The following is a 20,484-nucleotide window of genomic DNA, read 5'->3' on the forward strand; positions in this document are numbered from 1 at the left end:
TTTTGCCTCTGTCAATAATAAAAAATAAAGAAAAGAACTATCAGAAAAAGGCTTTGTGTGTGCAAACCAAGTAGAAAATTAACAGCAACCTTGTATTACTCCCAAAAATCCAATGAGGAATTCATCTGAATGCAATGAAGTGGAAGGTGAGATGTCACAAATAGGAAAACTCCTGTAGTAAGTCAACATAGAAATAGTAATATCATCAGAGGACAAACAAAAGAGAGAGTTAGCCTTCAGCCTAGTCCTTTGATATGCCTCTGCTCTGTGCACCTTTTTAAGTGCCAGGTATCTGGGTTATCTCAGGTTTTGCTCTCTGACCTTTTGGTCTTGGTTTTAGTGTGTTAATCAGGTTTAGTGTTTCTTAAATGCTGAATTATTGTTTCTTTGTTTTCATGACCTGGATTGTATGTTTTTTAAAACACATTTAACATTTAACTTCTGTCTGGGTATTTTGGCCCTAGTTTATTTAATTAAATCTTTGTGCTGTTTCTGCTCTTCTCTTTTGCTTATTTTTACTAGTTTTTGTGGGTTTGGTTTAAATGTATTAATTAATGAAGTCTTATTTCAGTGTCTCTTCTTCCAAGTTTTCTTTAACTTCTTGTTATCAAAACTTCTGGTTGTAAATCTATACTAATAAAAGGCAAAGCCCTCACTCACTCACTCACTCACTCACTCACTGACTCACTCACTCACTCACTCACTCACTCACTCACTCACTGACTCATCACTAATTCTCCAACTTCCCGTGTGGGTGGAAGGCTGAAATTTGGCAGGTTGATTCCTTACAGCTTCCTTACAAAAGTGGGACAGGTTTTATATCGAAATTCTACGCGTAATGGTCATAACTGGAAGCAGTTTTTCTCCATTTACTGTAATGGAGATGAGCTTCAACGCCGTGGGGGCGGAGTTTCGTGTGACATCATCACGCCTCCCACGTAATCACGCAGTACATAGAAAACCAGGAAGACCTCAAAAAGCGCTGAAGAAAACATGCATTATATAATTGAGAAGGCAGCGAAACAATAAGAAGCGAGTTCTGCTACTTCGGAAACAAAGCACGATGTAAACCTACACTTTAAATTAAGTTCATAGACAGGCTGCCGCTGGCGTTTGTAATTTAGTGCCTGCCCATATAAGGCCATCCGTCAGCGGCAATCCAATAGCAAACTGCCACGGGTAAATATTCACGGGTGAAGGACTGTGCTTATGGAGAGGAAGATGAGATGGTCAGGGTGGTGTTTGACACAAACTCAGCGAAACTGCCAGAGAAAGTTTTAAGTGCCAGGACTAAGGTAACATTAAATAAAGCTATGGACATAGCACGAGATGGCACCAGCACAGCTGGGAACCTTCGATGCAAGTACACCGAGTGGCTCACGTGAACTGATGCAGTGCACAGATAAAAGCAACAGTTCCAAAGAGCTGAACAAAACCGAATTACACAATTGAAAAGGCAGCAAAAATATGAAGCGCCTGATAAGCATATTCATAAATGCAGCTACTGTGGAAACAAAGCACACGGTGGAAAAAGTGAATGTCCCGCTAAAGGAAGACAGCGTAAAAAAAAAAAAAACCCGTGCATGCAGTTTGTCACATCACAGATAAAAAGGAAGACGAGCTGTTTATTGATGCAGTAAGGAACTAATCGATGAATGAAACCTCTTATCTTTACAACGATTGACAAACACGGAATGTAACTTGAACACATCCTACAAATACGAGCCTGATTGAAAGAAATAATGATAATCAAATCCTTGATGACAGCAACATTCAATAACACTCACAAAACAATTACTGTATATTGACAATCATGTTACGTTATTTTTAAAATGTTCCCTTTTCTTTTTCATAACTTCTACTTCTCCACTGCGATACACGGGTATATATATATAAATGTATATCTATAGCCCGATCTACAATACATACTTTAGCATAGACAAGCGGTGGCGCAATTGTAGAGTCTTCGCCTCTAACGCCGACATTCGAGGTTCGATTCCCGAGAGGGGATGTACTGACTATGTACGCGCGCTACCCGATTCATTTTACCTTCCCATCTCCTTGGTTTGGGACGTATGAAAAATATTAGGTTAACGCAGAATCATGTTACGTTATTTTTAAAATTTTCCCTTTCTTAGCACAAGCACAGTTGAGAAGCTTCGATGCATGTACTCCATAACGCGTTAAAAAATAACGCATTTAATCACACTTTCAATTCCAAGCAAACGGGAACTTTTGTCAATGCATGATTTCCTGGTACATCCATTACACTGATGCACACATCACAGCTACAAAAATGTTAGAGTCGGAATAAAGCGCGTTCCTACGACTGATCATTTCGACTACCCAAGCGAAGCCTTGATAAAAGCATGGTTTTGTGCACACTGAAAAGCAAGCAAAATTAGATGCATTACAGAAAGCGGACTTTGTGGCTCTTACTGGGGATCATTGGACTTCCGTGACCGTTAGTAATTCTAAATACATCTAATTACAAAATGTTCAATGATCACACTGTTTTAGCCTAATGTACAAAATAATTTTGGCTAATGTTACTCAGAGTTTAAAGAGTAAGCTGGTCAAATTACCTTTTATGTTTCTGACTTATTTTTTAAGAAGAAAACTGCACTTTATGGTGAAATTTTGGTTATTATTATTTAAAGACAATACTATTCTGAAAATGTACTTAAAGTACTTAAACTACCACTTTATTTTTAAGTCTGCCCAATTTTAACCAGGGATGATATTTTTGTTTCTGTTTTGAATTCAAATGCAGTTTAAAAGCTTTTTTTCGGAAATTAAAACAGCTTCAGTTTACAATATTCATGTCCATGTCTATTATTTGATTCTGTCGCCCACTAAAACCGTTTTAAATAAAAAAAAAACATTTGCGATTTGGGGCAAATTTACGTGTCGATTACATACGATTAATCAAGATTAATTCTTACACAGCCTCTAATTAATTGGATTAATTTTTTTAATCGAGTCCCACCCCTAATATATATATATATATGTAGATATATATATGTAGATTTGTATATATATGTGTATATACAGTATATATGTAGATATGTATATGTGTATATACAGTATGTATATATATGTGTGTGTGTGTATATTCAGTATGTGTATATATGTATATGTATATATATGTATGTGTGTATATATATATATATATATATATATATATATATATGCCAGCAACACTCATGACAATTACAAAACAATTACATTGTCAATCATGTTACGTTATTATTAAAATGTTTCCTTTTCTTTTTACTTCTCCGCTGCCAATCGCAGCTATTTTGCTATATATATATATATATATATATATATAAATAGATAGATATGACAACAACACTCATATCAATGACAAAACAATTACATTAACAATCATCTTACGTTATTTTTAAAATGTTTGCTTTTCTTTTTCATAACTTCTTTAACACACTACTTCTCCGCTGCGAAGCGCGGGTATTCTGCTAGTCTATATATATAATTCACTAAGGCAAGACACCCATGGAAAGGCAAGACACCCATGGAAAGCACGCCGGAAGGGGAGTGGATTCACTAAGCCGCCGACAAGTAAGATACCTATGGCACATGCAGGGAGGAGCCACGCCCACCAACTCCAAGACCATTGGATACGACAACAACTCGCAGAGCCACGCCCACCAACTCGGGCGCGACGACACAGAAAGAACGGCGTCATTTATATTCGTCTGTCGTAGAGGCCTCATGTTCTTCCGAGCCACCTTGACTGTTCATAGAGGCATGTTTCTCGCAGAGGTGAGTCGCCATATGCATTGTGTAAAACAGTTTGCGAGGGGTATCCCATGGGATACTTAAAACAATCCTTTACAACTGAGGTTAAAACACAATGAAGTAAGCAGTCTTTAAAAACCGAGTTTTCAGTTACGACGCATGACTGCGTGCACCATAGCAAACTGTTTTACACGCTACATACAGCAATTCGCATCCGCGACAAACATGCTTCTTTTTCACTCACGGACAATTATATGTTGCTCTCTCCAGAGTTCATCTTTTCATTCACTTTCTGTTGTATCCTCAAACCCTCCCTTTTTAGACAACTGTGTCTTTCCAAAAGTGTTCAACCATCAATAAATAATTATGCGGCGTTTGTTATGCCACTGGGTTCACTATTGTGTTGTATTTTGCTCTCTCCAGAGTTCCATCTTTTCATTCACTTACTGTTGTATTCTCACACCAACCCGTTTTAGACAACTGTGTCTTTCCAGAAGTGTTTAGCATTCAATAAATAATTATGCATGAGATTGAGCGTGTGTCTACCCTGCGCATATGGAGGAATATTTTGGACAAAATTAAATAAATAAATGCGCAAATAAATAAAAGTACTGTGAAATGTGAGCATAAATAAATAAATGTGTCATGAAATGAGAGCATAAATAAATAAATGTGGCTCGAAATATGTTGTTTGTTGCTTGTTTATTTAATTTTGTCCGTAACAATCATCCAAACCATCATAAAATACGACTTGAAATAAAACTGTCACTTTCACTCGTCAAAGTTGAGACAGTGGGCTGTAACACACCCTATAGTTATTGATTGGTGAATCGATAGCACAAGAATTAATTAGAAAAATGCTTACTACTGCCGATGAAATGGATTCTGCCGAAGATATTATGTATTTCAGAGAGAGAATTGAAGATTTATCAGAAGAAATTGCAATGTTGTTACAATGTTTGCCACTGATCTGAGTTGTAAAGTTGTTTGAAAAAGTAGCTGCGAATATGCACCTGACTTTATACTCGGAAAACAAGGGTCAAATACTCAGTTCAAAATATTAGTTGGCGCTGCTTTGGGCTTTCCATGTCAAAGTACCTAAACTAATACAGCCATATATCAAACTGGCTCATTCGCCTTGTGATCGTCTTCTCCGATATACCATATAGATTTGTAATCCGTCGTACTTTTAAACCTCATAGCAGAAGGTCTTCTATTGACTCAGCTGGAATGTCAAAGGATGGACATCCAAAGCAGGGGACTGCGTCACCTGAACTGGAGTGTTGTTCTTCGATATTTTCAAAAATAGTTTCATCTATATCGGAGTCTAAAAGGGCCGCCAACATAGCAATTTCTTCCGATACATCTTCAATTCTCTCTCTGATATACGTAATATCTTCGGCAGAATCCATTTCATCGGCAGTAGTAAGCTTTTTTCTAATTAATTCTTGTGCTATCGATTCACCAATCAGTAACTAGAGGGCGTGTTAGAGCCCACCCTCTCAACTTTGACGAGTGAAAGTGACAGTTTTATTTCAAGTCGTATTTCATGATGGTTTGGAGGAATGTTACGGACAAAATTAATTAAATAAATAAATAAGCAACAAAAACATATTTCGTGACACATTTATTTATTTATGCTCTCATTTCATGACATATTTATTTATTTAGGCACTCATTTCATGACACATTTATTTATTTATGCTCACATTTCACAGTACTTTTATTTATTTGCGCATTTATTTATTTAATTAATTTTGTCCGAAATATTCCTCCATACATTAGCGGGCAGTACATACTGAACGATAATTCAGCAGCCTAGCATGACGGAGGGAGCTGAATGGACGTCCTTCTCCTCTCCTCCCATTCCACTCCGCGCTGTGCACCCCTATCCCTCCGTCTGGCAAGAGAAGGTGCAATTGCGGTCCGCCAGTTTTCAGTCACGGACGATTGTGTGTTGGTTCGTTCCGTGCATTGTTACAATGTTGCTTTTCTTGCTGATTTATTACATTACCGATTTTTCAAATATTAATTTCCTCCCTGTGCTTAAAAATCATTAAAAAACTGGCCTGATTATGCGGCGTATGGTACGCCGCGGGTTGGCTAGTATTACATATTTATATAATCAGTGTGTTTAATTCTGGAATATATCTTTTTGGAGACAGGGTTTTCATGTTTTTGCCTTTTCCTTTACATACTCCCTGGTAAAACCCCTTACTTTGTCAGTAGAGTGACTAATCCTGCTGCAAAGGATCACCCAGCAGCAGTCTGAATCTAAGATGGTGAAGCAGCGTACTTAATCTGCAGATTGCATTGCTTAACTAAATAGGAGCTGGCAATTTTCTCTGTTGCTCCAGAATCAACTAGGACATTAAGAAAAATGTTTTTTTTCCCTAAGGTCATCAGTATCATAAGAAAGTTATTTCTTTATTAGATAGAATTACAACTGTTCACCCAAATCACAGGATCTTCAGGCAAGCTTACACGCAATCCCCATAGTTATGGGCCATGATTATGCAAATAGCCAGAAATCCTGCAGTTAAAACAAAATTCCTCTTTTTCTGACAATTGACTTTCCCAATTCCATAGGAGATTCTATTTTTTTCATCTACAGAGGTAAGTTTAACCAATTAAACTCTAATAAATTTGTTTTCCAACTTTTTTAACTTTGTGGCTAACTTTAATGTTAAACTAATTACACATTCTGAACTCTCTTCTATTATCAGGACTCTCATCTTTTAATTCATTAGCTAGTCCAACAGGGAAAACTGAAATTAATACCACCTCATTCCAGCCTGCGTTACCAGATATTGTTTTGAATGTAAGAAGCTAATCCTTTATTGTTTCATTTCTTCTTTTTAACTTAAAAATGATAAATGGTTATTGCTTTTCATTCATGTGCATCAAATATTGTTTTGAATGACTACAAAAACTCTCCTCAACTATAAAAGCAAGGTCTAAGGCTTTCTATTAATGCCGTAACCCTAAAAGAGCAGTTGAGTATAACTGTAGCCTGCAATGGCAACAAAGGCAATAATGTAGCATATGCTAGGCTTGTACAGTAACTTTTCTTCCACAGTAGTGGGGGCTAACATACATATTTTTTCAGCCTTTGCATGGCCCACTTTGAAGGGCGATTTGCAAAACACAATTAAATATGCATTAGTGAATTCAGCCTTTTAAAGATATCCACCACATTTTAAGTGTGAATGTTTTTACAATATTAATATTAATTAATTAGAATCCAGCTGAGGTATCATTAGAGAATTTACCTTGGAAAATGTGACCTCTGTAGCTGAGAGACCAGTTTTTATGACAAAGTGCAAGTCAGCTGAAAAAATCCTGAATAAACAGTCACTGAGGCAAGTGATTTCCAGTGTGGCACCTGCAGTTGGGTCAATATTTGGTTCAGGCTAGGTCATCAAGTCTATTTTTTTATGATTAACTTATGAAGTCACTTTAGGCTCCAACCTGGGCTCTGACTCTCTCTCTCTTAGCTGTTTTTAACCCGTTAACTGCCAAATTTTTTTCCGAATATTTTCGCTTTATTGTTATAGATTAACATCTGCTTAATAAGGAAAACATATATTTTGAATCTCAACATTTGTACTTTTTCCAAAATTTCTAAATTTTGTCCCTTCCCCAAATGGGGATCATGACACATACTACCTAGTTTTGGTGCCATACTGGAAAACACTCAACATGTAGTCCAACATTACATTTGCAGCACTGTTTTCTTGCGTTAGTCTTACACACTGCACAATTCCTTTGTTTGCCCATTTCTGTGCGTTCAATGTAGTGACCAGTTCCAGAGGTTCTGATATCAGCAGGAACATGACTCTTGGCTGGTTTGGAGAAGGATTTCCTCCCAGCCTTTTTTGGGTCAGATATTCGCGAAGAAAGAGCAAGATATGCCCTGGCAACAGATCTTCTGAAATCCAAGAGAGAAATTGCATCATTTGCAAGACAATATAGTGCATGGGAATTCACCAATGCTACATCAATGGCATTGGTCAGCAAAGGGAAATACCACTTTTTCCCCCTGACTTTGATTCTGTATTTTTGGACGTTCCAATCCATCTTATCAACCCGACCCATGTGTCTGTTATATTCTGTGATCAATTTGGGTTGGGGGACTTGTATCTCTCTCTTGTTTTCCCTGCTCCATCGCTTCACCTGTGACATAGGATCAATGGGTTCATGGTTGCTTAGTAGCTTTACACAGCTGTTGTCATTCCAAATCACACCCAAAATTTCATTCTCAGAATCAAATCTGTAGTAGCAATTTACCTCTTTCTTTTTTCTTCATTTCCTTGTCAGGCGCAATAGGGCACTTGTTCATTCTGTTAAATCGAGCAGTCCCTGTTGCCCTGACATCAATATCTTTCAAATATTTCATCAAGGAGAATCCGGTAAAGAAATTGTCAAAATAAATTTTGTGAGCATATGGTGTCTCTAAAATCGAAATCATTTTCAAGACAACAGATGCCCCAAGTCCGGACACGACTGCATCATCATCACTGCCTGTAGCCTTGCCTTCGTACACCTGCATCTGGTAACAATAGCCTGTTTGTGAGCAGCAAATCGCCCATTGTTTGAATCCAAATCTTACAGGCTTACCACGCATAAACTGCTTGAGGTAATGGTGTCCGAAATATCTGACCATTTGTTCATCAATGCTCAAACTTTCAGAGAAGACACCAAATTGCTGAAAGTTTTCGTTTAGTTTGTCAATCAATGGGCGAATCTTGAAGAGCTTGTCCCTTTCATTTTCTGGGATCCCTTCCAGGTCAGAATTGTCAGTAATATGGAGGTAGCGTTTTATTTCCAGATATCTGTTTCGACTCATACATTTTCTCACACTTTGAACATCCATATCTTCATCTTCACACCAGTACAATTGTTCTTAAGGAAGAGAGTGGTACCCAGTGAAGAGAAGAATGCCAATAAACTTTCTAATACAATCATTTGAAAGGGAAAATTGATGGATGTTTTTTTGTGTAGCATATGTTACAGTCTGCCGGACAATATCTGTGATAACTGCGTCATCAAATAGCTTCTCAAAACACTGCACAGGGCTTTTCCCCCTGAGTAAGTTGATGAGATCACACCTTCTTTTTTCCACAACATCACAGTTTGGGTGGCTTTTAGAATAAACTGGTGGACTCTTCTTCCACTTTGGATTCAAAGGTACCACTCTCCTTTTGGCAGGTGGTAGGCTTGTATCATTTGTAGCGGTGCTTGTTGATGGTGACGCGATGGCCACTGTAACATGATCATCCTCCCTTGCTGTGCGATGAATTTCAACAGGTCCAGGAACATCTGCCGGTTCATCATCATCAATAATGTTGTCATCAATATCTTCGTTGTCTGACACTTCATCAACTCGTTCTGGAGGAAGTTCCACAATATCTATAGGGCCATTGTCGTCGTCATCTTCATCAGAACTTAGAAATGCATCATCATTTATTATATCATCAATTTCTTTCAAAGAAAGAACCCTGTGCCGTGCCATTTCCTGTAAAACGCAAGTACAAAATATTTAGTGAAATTCCAGTCAGTATCAGATGTGAGCCCCAAATGGGGATCGAGATATTTGGTTCTATTGTGCCCATCAAAACTATATAATGTATTGAAAAGTGTGATTACAGTACTAAACACTTACCAATCCTCACGATAAACTATCAAGAATGAAAAGGAGCCTCTTGGATAAACACTTGTTCTGCTGTAAAAACCAGCATTCTACTCATGCGATGAAAATAGCTGCCTCGACTGGAAGAATGATCTCGCGTGGGAAGCCAACCATGTGCACAAGCTAAATTTAGCATCTGCAGCACAGACACAAACCTGATAAGTCATGCGCACATCATTGTTTCCTAAATAGATAGCAGGTGGCGTCACTAGACGGTTTAAAGTACATGATCCCCAAATGGGGATTGTGGCAGTTAATTAATATTATTATAACACCTACTTAATATGTACAAAGTCTGACCTCATGTTTCAGAAGCATTGTGGGCTTTTCTTCTGTTATAGGTATTTCTGTGGCAAAGCTCCAAAATAATAGCCGATTATCAGCCAGAAGTGTTTACTACGGCAAAGTGAAGCAATAGCTGATATTTGATTTTTGTCTAACAGTTTATTATTTTTGCCTTCCTTAAATTGACAGCCAAGCTATGGTACAATGGTTCAGATGAACCCCCTGTCTTCAAAGCAATAATTATAGCTGGCTTTCTGCAAAGAGTAAGGATTTGACAAATGCTTAAATGTCAAGTGTCACACACGTGCGCATAGGAGACAGCTTACAGGCTCATACACTTGTATTTCCATGGCGGACAGGTGTTGATGCTGTAGTCTAACTCTTTCTCCTTTTCCCCTACAGACTTACAGAAGACCCAGCATCCTAAGTCCTCATCCGGTCCCCAAAAGTCTCCACCAACCACTTCCTCTTCTGTGGCACCAGTTCTCACCTCCTCATGATGTCACTTCCAGTACCAAGAATATACACCCTTCTCTGTCATCATTTCCTGTCTGTCATATATTTATAGCAGCCTTTTTGTAACAACCACCAGTTCACTTTCGAGCTAATGTCTGTAAATACCTTCTCTATTAACCAACCATTGGGGGTGGATCCCCAAACCATTTTCTTTGTCCTTGTGCTAGAGTGTGGCCAATTCTTTGACAGAAGAAACAAGGAGTTCTGAGCTTAAGTAGCTTCGTTCAAGTAACAGTTAGATTCTGGGGTAGTGAGATGAGCATTGGGGGTTTATTTATGTCAATGTAAAATGTTTCTGTGCTTCTTTATAGAATATTTATACTTGAACTGACATATGGCTGTGGCTACATATTAAATGTTCACACTTGGCCACTTTAGATCCATGAGTCCTTAGCAAAGGCTTTTACTTTGATGGTTGTTCAGCTGGACTAATTGGTGTATGCTGTCAATGAAGGGTACTTAATGGATTCTGCAGTGAATACTTTCAATTGGTTGTCTATGTATCTATATAATCTGAGAAAGACCTTTTCATATGTTCTCCTAACATTTAACTGGAACACAGCAAAATGAATGTAAATCAGGGATTTCATATAGTAGTCATAACAAAACTTCATGAAGCTCAACAGTACACACTTAACATCTCCGGTATTCATGTTATCATTTTCTGCCTTTTTCTCCAGTCCCTGCCTCAATTTGGAAGACACCCCAATAAAACCTTTCACAAAGCTGATATTTCCAAGGATCTGACACAAGAACTCACAAATGAGGATTAGATGCGCTAACCTTTGTGGGCCGATTCCGAACTTAAGTCTTGAGAAGGGTCACTCTCATGCAGAAAGCGTTTTTCAGTCATTTTTAAGCTGCTCAACATTTACAGTCAGCTCCAAATGCTGAAGAGCAAACATTTCCATATTTCAAAGCCAGGAATGAGAGGCATTCTGGCCTGATGCATGCTAGCCTTGCCCAGTTTTGTCAGTTAAGCACAATGACCTAATATTTGTGGTGGGGAGGGGGGATGTAGTTAGGAGGAATCTGGAAGAAATCTGTAAGGTGCTGACAAGTACTGTAGAGAATGGTCAAAAAGATATTACCTAGCCAATAGGAAACAGAAACAATAGTTGCTCTTCCTTTTCCAATACCTAACCTTTTGTTCCTGAGCTCCTCCATAATATACAGCTGCAGCAATGGGTTTATTAAAACCATGTAAAAGAAGCATGCTGATGTATTCATTTAGGTGCTTCTCCACACTGATATCTCTCTTTTGGAACTGCAGGCAAAAAATGGATATGTGAAGTATTGTGTCAACCAGTCATATTGAAAAGGAAGGTAATGGTTGTCTCATAGTGTGGAAATATTCTGGGTAGCAAACAAGAGATCCATGCTTCAGCTGTGAGGTGAGGGCGTGAGGGTCCAAACTCAAAGCATGTTCCAAGGGTTCTTTCTCCAAAGTAAAAGATTGTTTAAATGTCCTATTCTATGGTCATTCCCTGAGATTACAAAAGGGTGTTCACAGCAGTTTCAAAAAGTCCTTTGAGTGTGCCTTCTCATAAGACATGTTGAGGTTTCTTCTTAAGTTTTCAAAAAGGTGTAGTTAGCAATCCTTAGTTGTAAGTTAGAAGCTGAGTTAATTGTTCAAACATGGTGAAAGGTACCTAGGAATCATTGTTTCGCTTTATTAGATTCACCTTTAGATTGAAAATCAGTAACTATCTGTACTATCAGTGTTTGGGTTTTTGTTTTATTTTTAAAAATATCAATTATATATGCAATGGATGGAATCTGAGCTGAGTTTAATTCCATTCAGAGAGGCTGTGATGGCCAGTCTCAGTCTGACCACTGTTTTTCTGAAGTGAAAATGCAGAGCAACTTAGAAAATGTTTGTATTTGAAGGTTTGGGAGTGGATGGGGTGTGCAGTGGCCCATTGTATTTCAAATGGTACTGCATCTATGACTATGCTGTACTTTGGAATATGTAATTAATTATGTAGGATACCTTTCATCTATCTATCCAACTTACCATCTATCCATTTTCCTAACCAGGGCAGGTTCATTGAGAAGTAGGATATCCTAAGAACAAAAACATACCTACTGTATGATCTGATCACAATGGGCGTACAAGAATGGGTAACACCATTGCTGTTTCAAACATGAAATCTCAACAGTGGGCATTCTAGCTTCCGTAAAAAAATCATGAAATCGTGATGGTGGGAAATTGTCCTTTTGATGAAATGAAAAGAAAACTGTTGCAAGGACTCTCAATTGACTATGGTATCATCTATAGCACCAGGATAATGCTACTGTAATGCAGTTCAGCACTCTCACTTCAGGTTATCATTACACATGTTCAAACCTTATTTGCAACTGTGGCCATGCAGATACCAGGATAATAGTGCAATGTTATTGTCTGCTCTCAAAAGAATTTTAATCCATGTAACTTAAGTTCTGTATAAGTCTGGTGAGGAAGTATGAGAAATGTCCTACCCCAAAGTCTGGCTTTCCACTCTATCCAATCTGTGCCAGTTTAATTGATTTATCTTACTCTCTTCCCACTGTGATATCCTACTCCAGTCCCTCAATTGATTTAATTTTTCACTTTGTCCACTCTTTGTCCATTCTATTTTCTTGCCCAGTTCTACTATTCCCAGTATGTGTGCATGTGCTGCCCAATCCTATTCACTCTTCTCTTCTTGTCGTGTTTTATTTCATCCATCCATCCATTATCCAACCCACTATATCCTAACTACAGGGTCACAGGGGTCTGCTGGAGCCAATCCCAGCCAACACAGGATGCTAGGCAGGAAATAAACCCCGGGCAAGGTGCCAGCCCACTGCAGGGCACGCACACACACCCACACACCAAGCACACACTAGGGGCAATTTAGAATCGCCAATGCACCTAACCTGCATGTCTTTGGACTGTGGGAGGAAACCGGAGCACCCGGAGGAGAACAAGCAAACTCCACGCAGGGAGGACCTGGGAAGCGAACCCAGGTCTCCTAACTGCGAGGCAGCAGCACTACCCACTGTGGCACTGTGCCACTGTGTCTTATTTCACTTATTCCAAAATGTCTGTGATAGCCAGTCTTAGTCTACTCTGCTCAAACTAGCAGGAGGCATTAGCCTACTGGCTTTAATGTAGCTCCTACTTGCATATGCCACCCCTTTCCTATTGTCTCCAATGTTCTTGTTTAGACTAATACAACTCTTCACCATATTTGACTGCAAACAGTAAATGTGAAGTGCCCACACTTTCGCCTCACTAAATGACTGAATGTAAAATACCACTATAACTAATAAACCAACAGAATTATTAATTTAAAGTGCTACCTTTAAAATGATGATACTAATTCAGCGTTTCTCAACCTTTAAGTATTTGCAACCCGATTTTTCATAACAGTTTTAATCGCACCCCCCCTAACATTTTTTTGAAATGTAGATGTATATTTTATTATACCTACTTAACTTTAATCGACATTTATCTAACTCTATATTTATTGTTCTAGTATCAGAATGTAGTTTAAGTTAATTTGTTTTGGTTTCAACAGATTTTTTTTCATATTTTTGATTCTTGTTTTCTTTTTTTCACATCTTCGCACCCCCCTTTTTGTTACTTCGTACCCCCCTAGGGTGGCCTGCCCCACAGGTTGAGAACCACTGTACTAATTGGATGATTACTTGACTCCTCTTCCTATATTTGTTGACTTGGCTGTAGCATGAACAGATGAGGACAAAGAATTAGTCCCAAAAGAAAGGTTCCATTTTGATTGCTTGGAAATGTTTTACATTTGTGACGTCTGACTTGAGCCAATCCTGCATGTATTTTCAAAAATACTATTCGTACAACTGGTGGCAACACACCAATCAACACATCAGTCACACCAAGTCATTTGAAAAGAAAGCACAAAACGCAGCTTGTGGACAGTCTAACATCCTCATCCAAACAGTCTGAGATAACTAGTCCTAAGCAAACACTTCTCACCAATTGAGGTAGAGGTGACAGATGCTGTAAGTTTTTACCGAGCCAAAGATGTGGCCTTGGTCAAAACATATGAAAACCAGGGCTTCAGGGGACTGATTTCAATTGTTTCTCCATGTTTCGCCCAGCCACAAGCACTTTTTCAAATACTGCTATTCTATGTCTATACACTGAATGCCAAATTCAAACTGGTAAAAATCTCACTGTTAATTTTTTTTAGATCTCCTTTATGAAGAAGTTTTCAGGATAGAAAAGTTTTAAACCTCCTTTTAATTGTTTTGGGAAGCATTTTTAGTTATGTTATACGTGTTAAAGCCTATTGAAAATATTTTTTGTGTTATTCTATTCATATTTATTACTGAAATATTTATTTATGTCACTGCCACAGCAGAGCTTTAAAACAGAGACTGAATCGGTTGTTTTCTTTTCAGATATTCTGTAATGTTACTTTTCTAAAGTCTCATACAGTACATTTTGAATGGTATTGTTTTGCACATATGCACTTTATTGCTGACATTTGAAATATCAGTCCACTTGGGACAGACATCAATTTTCTTTGTTTTATGTTTAAGTATGTGACTGTGAGCAATGGAGAGGAAGGTAACTGTCTGAAAGAGAAGGTGCCACTATTATTTAATTAATAATTAAAAGATTATTTGTTAAATTATTTGGTATTACACTTTTTGAAAACTAGTTTGGCATTAATTTATATATAATTTTGCTTGTCTTAATGATCTTGTTATGCTATGTTATGTCAGGAACAGCATTTTTGTAGGAACAGATTTTTTTGTTTTTGGTTTTGTTGGTCTGCAAATTAAAAGATAAAACACACAATCAATACCATGGATCATGTTACTAACTAAAAGTATTGTGAAGTAACAAAGTACTTCACTGAACACATACTAAGCATGGTGTATGGTGCCCTAAGTTAGTCATCCTAGTCTCTGTTTGACACCATAATCCACTCACCCTGGGCTGCCTGTAGTGCCTTATCCTACATGCGCCATCAGTTATTTGATTCCCTAAACCTCTCCTTCCATCTCACCCTTGGTGTCCATCCCCACAAATTTCTAGTTTGCCTATAGTGCTGAGGGAGCTGATGTGAAGGTTTTGGACTCATGTGTGACTTGGCTCCTAATGCCTTTATCCCAGTCTGTGTGAGAAGCCTGATCTCAATCATCCTAATCAGTATATCGCATTCTATTCCACTTGAAGAGAGACAAGAGTGTAGTGGGATCCTCATAACCAGTTTATAGGCACATTAAATTATATATTCGGCTTTCTCTCACTACACACTTTCCTGAATTAAACATTTGGAAAAGTTTGAGCCTGCAGGCATCAAGTGCATTCCAGCCTGCAAAGCGAAGCTGACAGGATTCATCTGCCTGCAATAAAGAGCTCAAGTCATTGAGGAATAACGACCTACGGCTTGCAAGAGAGAGATCTTAAAATGAAATCATAGGAAAGAAAGCTCCACAAATTGCACAAGCTGCTCTCTTACAGCGAGGGCTTCCTGAGGCGGCACTTTCTAAAGCGTGTGACCGCAACATTTATTAGAATCCGCTTTTGCTGTCTTTACAAAGGCTAATATGAAAGTTTTCCTGTAAGCTGTGCCTTTTCTTGTCTGCATTGCTGGCTGCCTTCTCCGGAATATTTTAAACAATATTTCCTGTTGCCTTTGAGCTTCTACCAAGTCTGTCTCTCTCTAGTGGCTAAATGTTTCTTACATGATTCGGAACAAGAGGGCCATCCTGGAAACATACAGCAGGATATAAACAAGTGTCACAAGGGTACAAAGCCAAACATTCATCTGCTCGCGAGCCAGGTGGCACAAATGAAGTTGAGCCAGGTGGCAGAGCATGAGGGTGAATGGGCAAATGTGAAACGAGTAGCACCAGATCTGGAGATTAATCTTTTCTTTCTATTACATAAAATCCAGGTGAGAATTTATGGATTATACTGAAACCTAATGATCTTACTTCTGGGGTCATCACTCGTGGCATGGTGTATAGGATATTACCCATTTTACTTTGGTTGTTTCACTAGTCCAAATAAACTCCCATTTACAAAAAATCTTTGTCTCCCTTATTCCTCCTAATACTTCCCATAACAAACTCTTCTGCCTTTTCCAAATGAACAATCAACAGAATCACAAAGAAGATCATAACTTATCTAGAGCTCCCTTTTGAGTCAAGAGGTTTGACAAGCCTGCAGTTCAAAAAGGACTAGGGAATGGTAATAGTATTATGCCCAGCCAGTTCACAGAAACCCCACTGCATATGCCTGTCATGTGTAAGAACTGGAGACCAGAGGCGTGGAAAGGTTTGGGGCAGCCACCCATTTAATGCGATTTCCCGGCTGCAAAAGTCTTTGAGGCATTTTTAAACAGTGTATCACCATAGGAGTCCAAAACAGAACTGCCTGCCAGAGCAAAGGCAGTGAGCTTTATAGCACAGAGGGCGGAAATGATGTCGTCCTCTGGGCGGAACTGGAAGTGACATCATCCTTGGGGCGGAACCGGAAGTGACCTCATTCTTGGGGCGGAACCGGAAGTGATGTGTCCTTCCTGGAAATGGCGGTCCTGGTGGGATTTCCCGGGTGGGACCTGCAGAGAACTCAGAAAGAGCGTCAGCGTACCCCGCCCCCCCCTGGGCAGATGTATAAACAGTATTGTCTAAGCCCTTCAGCTGCTTCCCATGCACACGTGTGTGACAAGACTCCCCCCTCAGCCCAGACCCGTCGGGTCGGGCGACCTGCACCGAGAGGTCGTGGGCCCGGGGAGAGGGCATCGGCGTTGGCATGAAGGGACCCCTGTCGATGAACGAGCGTATATTTGTACTGCTGCAGGTCAAGAAACCACCTCGTGACCCGTGGATTCGACTCCCTGTGAAGGGCCATCCACTTCAGAGGCGCATGATCCGTCACCAGAGTGAACACGCGACCCAAGAGGTAGTACCGCAGCTGAGTCACCGCCCATTTGATCGCCAGAGCCTCTTTCTCCACCGCCCGCGTACCTGGTCTCCCGGTCCAACAGTTTCCGGCTCAGGTACATAACGGGTGTTCAACACCGTCGGCGCTTTGGCTCAACACGGCTCCCAAGCCTGTGTCCGGCGTCCGTCTGGAGGACAAAAGGGAGAGAAGTTAGGGGAGATTAAGATAGGTGCTGAAGTCAGAGCCCTTTTAAGTCACTGAATGCAGCCCCGCTTTATCAGACCATACCACCGTATTAGGAGCTCTTTTCTTTGTCAAGTCGGTCAAGGGCGCCGCTCTCTCGGAGAAGCGAGGCACAAACCGGCGGTAGTACCCGCCAAAACGAGAAAGGATTGGACTTGCCGCTTGGTTTGGGACGGGCCAGGCCATTATGGCTTGCAACTTGGAACACTGTGGCCTCACAGTACCCGCCCACTAGGTAGCCCAAATATTTGGCTTCTCTCAACCCAAGAAACATTTCTTGGGGTTGATGCGAGCCCCTCTCCCAATGTCCGTAATACTGCTGTGACCTGCTGTATGTGCTCCTTCCAGGTGCTGGAATAGATGACAACGTCATCCAGATAGGCAGCACAGAGCGAGTTATGGGGCGGAGCACTTTGTCCACCAGGCGCTGAAAAGTCGCAGGCCGTGTAACCCGAATGGAAGGACACGATACTGCCAGTGTCCGCTAGGAGTGCTAAACGCGTTTTTCCTTCGGACTCCGTTAAAGGAACCTGCCAGTACCCCTTTGTCATGTCAAGTGTAGTCAAGAATTTGGCTGGTCCCAGTCTCGAGGAGGTCGTCCACGCGAGGCATGGGATAAGCATCAAATCGGAAACTTGGTTGAGCCGGCGGAAGTCATTGCAAAACCTCCAACTGCCGTCAGGCTTAGCAATCAAGGCGATGGGACTGGACCAGGGACTACTACTTTCCTCGATCACTCCTAGTGCCAGCATTCGCTTGATTTCCAGTTCCACTTCTACTTTCTTTGCCTCCGGGAGTCTGTAGGGTCGCTCACGGACGATCACCCCGGTCAGTCAATATGTCGCGCGCAATCAGAGAGGTCCGACCTGGCTGTTCACTTACCACCTCTGGGACGAGCGGATAGCTGCTTGAGCTCCTGTCTCTGTCTGGGAGATAGCTGTTCGCGAAATTAAGGGAACTTACTTCCGCAAGAGAGCAGGGCTGTCCGGAGGAGGGATCGGGATCCCTCTCCTTCCACGGTTTCAGCAGGTTTACATGATATATTCGCTCAGCTGGTCGGCGATTGGGCTGTTTCACCAAATAGTCGACCAATCCCTTCCTCTCCTTAATTTCGTAGGGGCCTAGCCAATGTGCGAGCAGTTTAGAGTGTGAAGTAGGAACCAATACCATGGCGCGATCCCCGGTTGGAACTCCGGAGAGTGTACACGGTCATACAGGCGGGCCTGTGCTGATTGTGCCTCCTCGATATGACTTTTAGAGTATAGGTCTTATTGCATCAAATCTATCGCGCAATTGGGCGATATACTCCAAAATATTAGTGGAGGGCTGTGCCTCCCCTTCCCAGCCCTCTTTTAAAATATCTAATAAGCCCGGGGCTGTCTTCCGTATAGTAATTCAAAGGGAGAGAACCCGTAGAGGCTTGAGGACCTTCCGGTAGGCAAAGAGGACAAGGGGGAGGAGTTGGTCCCAATTCCTCCCATCCTTGCTGACTACCTTACGTAGCATTTGCTTGAGAGTTTGGTTAAATCTCTCCACTAGCCCATCGGTTTGAGGATGATACACCGAGGTTTTAAATGCTTTATTTTCAGTAACTTGGCAGTCTCCTTGAGCGTTTCCGAGGTGAAAGGCGTTCCTTGGTCCGTCAGGACTTCTCTAGGAATGCCCACCCGTGAAAAGACTCCTACTAGTTCCGTGCAATATTTTTAGTGGTAGCCGGCGCAATGGAGCGGCTTCAGGGAATCGGGTTGCATAATCCACGAGGACGAGTATATATTTATATCCTCGGGCTGAGGGCTCTAGGGTCCTACTATATCCACCCCAATCCTGTCAAAGGAACGTCAATAAGGGGAAGGGGAATCAGAGGAGCACGGTCCTTCCTAGGAATTTGCCGCAGTTGACACTCCGGACAGGAAATGCAAAAGCGGCGAACCTCCTCATTAATCCCCGGCCAAAAAGCGGAGCTTAATGCGCTCTAATGTTTTATCGGAGCCGAGATGGCCTCCAAGAAGGTGGAGTGTGCTAACTTCGCAAACCTGCCGCCGGTAGGTCAGCGGGACTAGCAACAACTTCGGACCTTCCCCTCATGTTCAGCAACCCGATACAATAATCATTATCCATGACAAAGTGAGGTCCCTGTGGCATGGGCAAATGCGTCGTTGGCCGTAACGAGAACCACTGCATTCTTTATGTGCTTCAGAGAGTCGTCATTCCACTGTTCTCTCTTGAAAGAAGCGGTGTTGCTCTAAACTGAAAGTGCAACTCAGAGAGGGGTCGGTCTGACCTCAAGGGGCGGAGAATCCTCCTCGCTGCGGGCGCTAGTGGATGGCGTAGTAGCCCGCGACGGTCCGGGAGTGTCTTCGTCACTCTCTTGGCCTACCGCCCCACTCCCTGTCGGCTGATTACGGTGTGGAAGCAGCTTGAGATGAATCTTTATCATCTATAACGAGGCCAAAAGCTTTTGGGAATGCTTTCTAAACTACCGTTACTGTCAGACCAGTCCGCCCGAGGATTACGGAAGCGGAGGATCCGGGTGTACCGCTTCTGTAAGCTGCGAAGGGTTCCTCCGAGACATACGTAACACCGGGCGGTATTATACGAGCGGATATCTCCGTGTATACATTTTAGACTGGTCTTTTCTTAATCCATTGTTGCGGTAGAACAAAGCGGCGAGCAACGACAGACACGTTACTGCGGAATCAAACAGCGCTGTTATCATATGTCCATTAATAAGAAGCTCTCCCGTATGTTTATCCGCCAGGGATTGCTAAGGGCACACAAACAACCCGCCATTGTCCCCTACGGTCCGCCTTGTTCCCGACAGGTCGCAGCCAGACGGCCCGGCGACTTGAACAGGCTCTGGATTGCGTGGAAGGGACTGCTTTTGTAGGACATAACTCCCGGTAGTCCACAGAGCGGCTGTTCTGCCTTCCCGGGTTTCACAGCCGGCCTCTGGGGTTGCAAGAGCTGTAGCAGCTCGTCCATAGAATGGAATTCGCCCCAGGCGGCTGGGCAAATTCCTGGGGTATCCGCTGTAGCAGCAAAAACAGGCCACTTGCTGCACTATTTGCAAGGGGTCAAA

This window comes from Polypterus senegalus, chromosome 6 (genome assembly GCF_016835505.1).
Source record: "Polypterus senegalus isolate Bchr_013 chromosome 6, ASM1683550v1, whole genome shotgun sequence".
Classification (NCBI taxonomy): Eukaryota; Metazoa; Chordata; class Cladistia; order Polypteriformes; family Polypteridae; genus Polypterus; species Polypterus senegalus.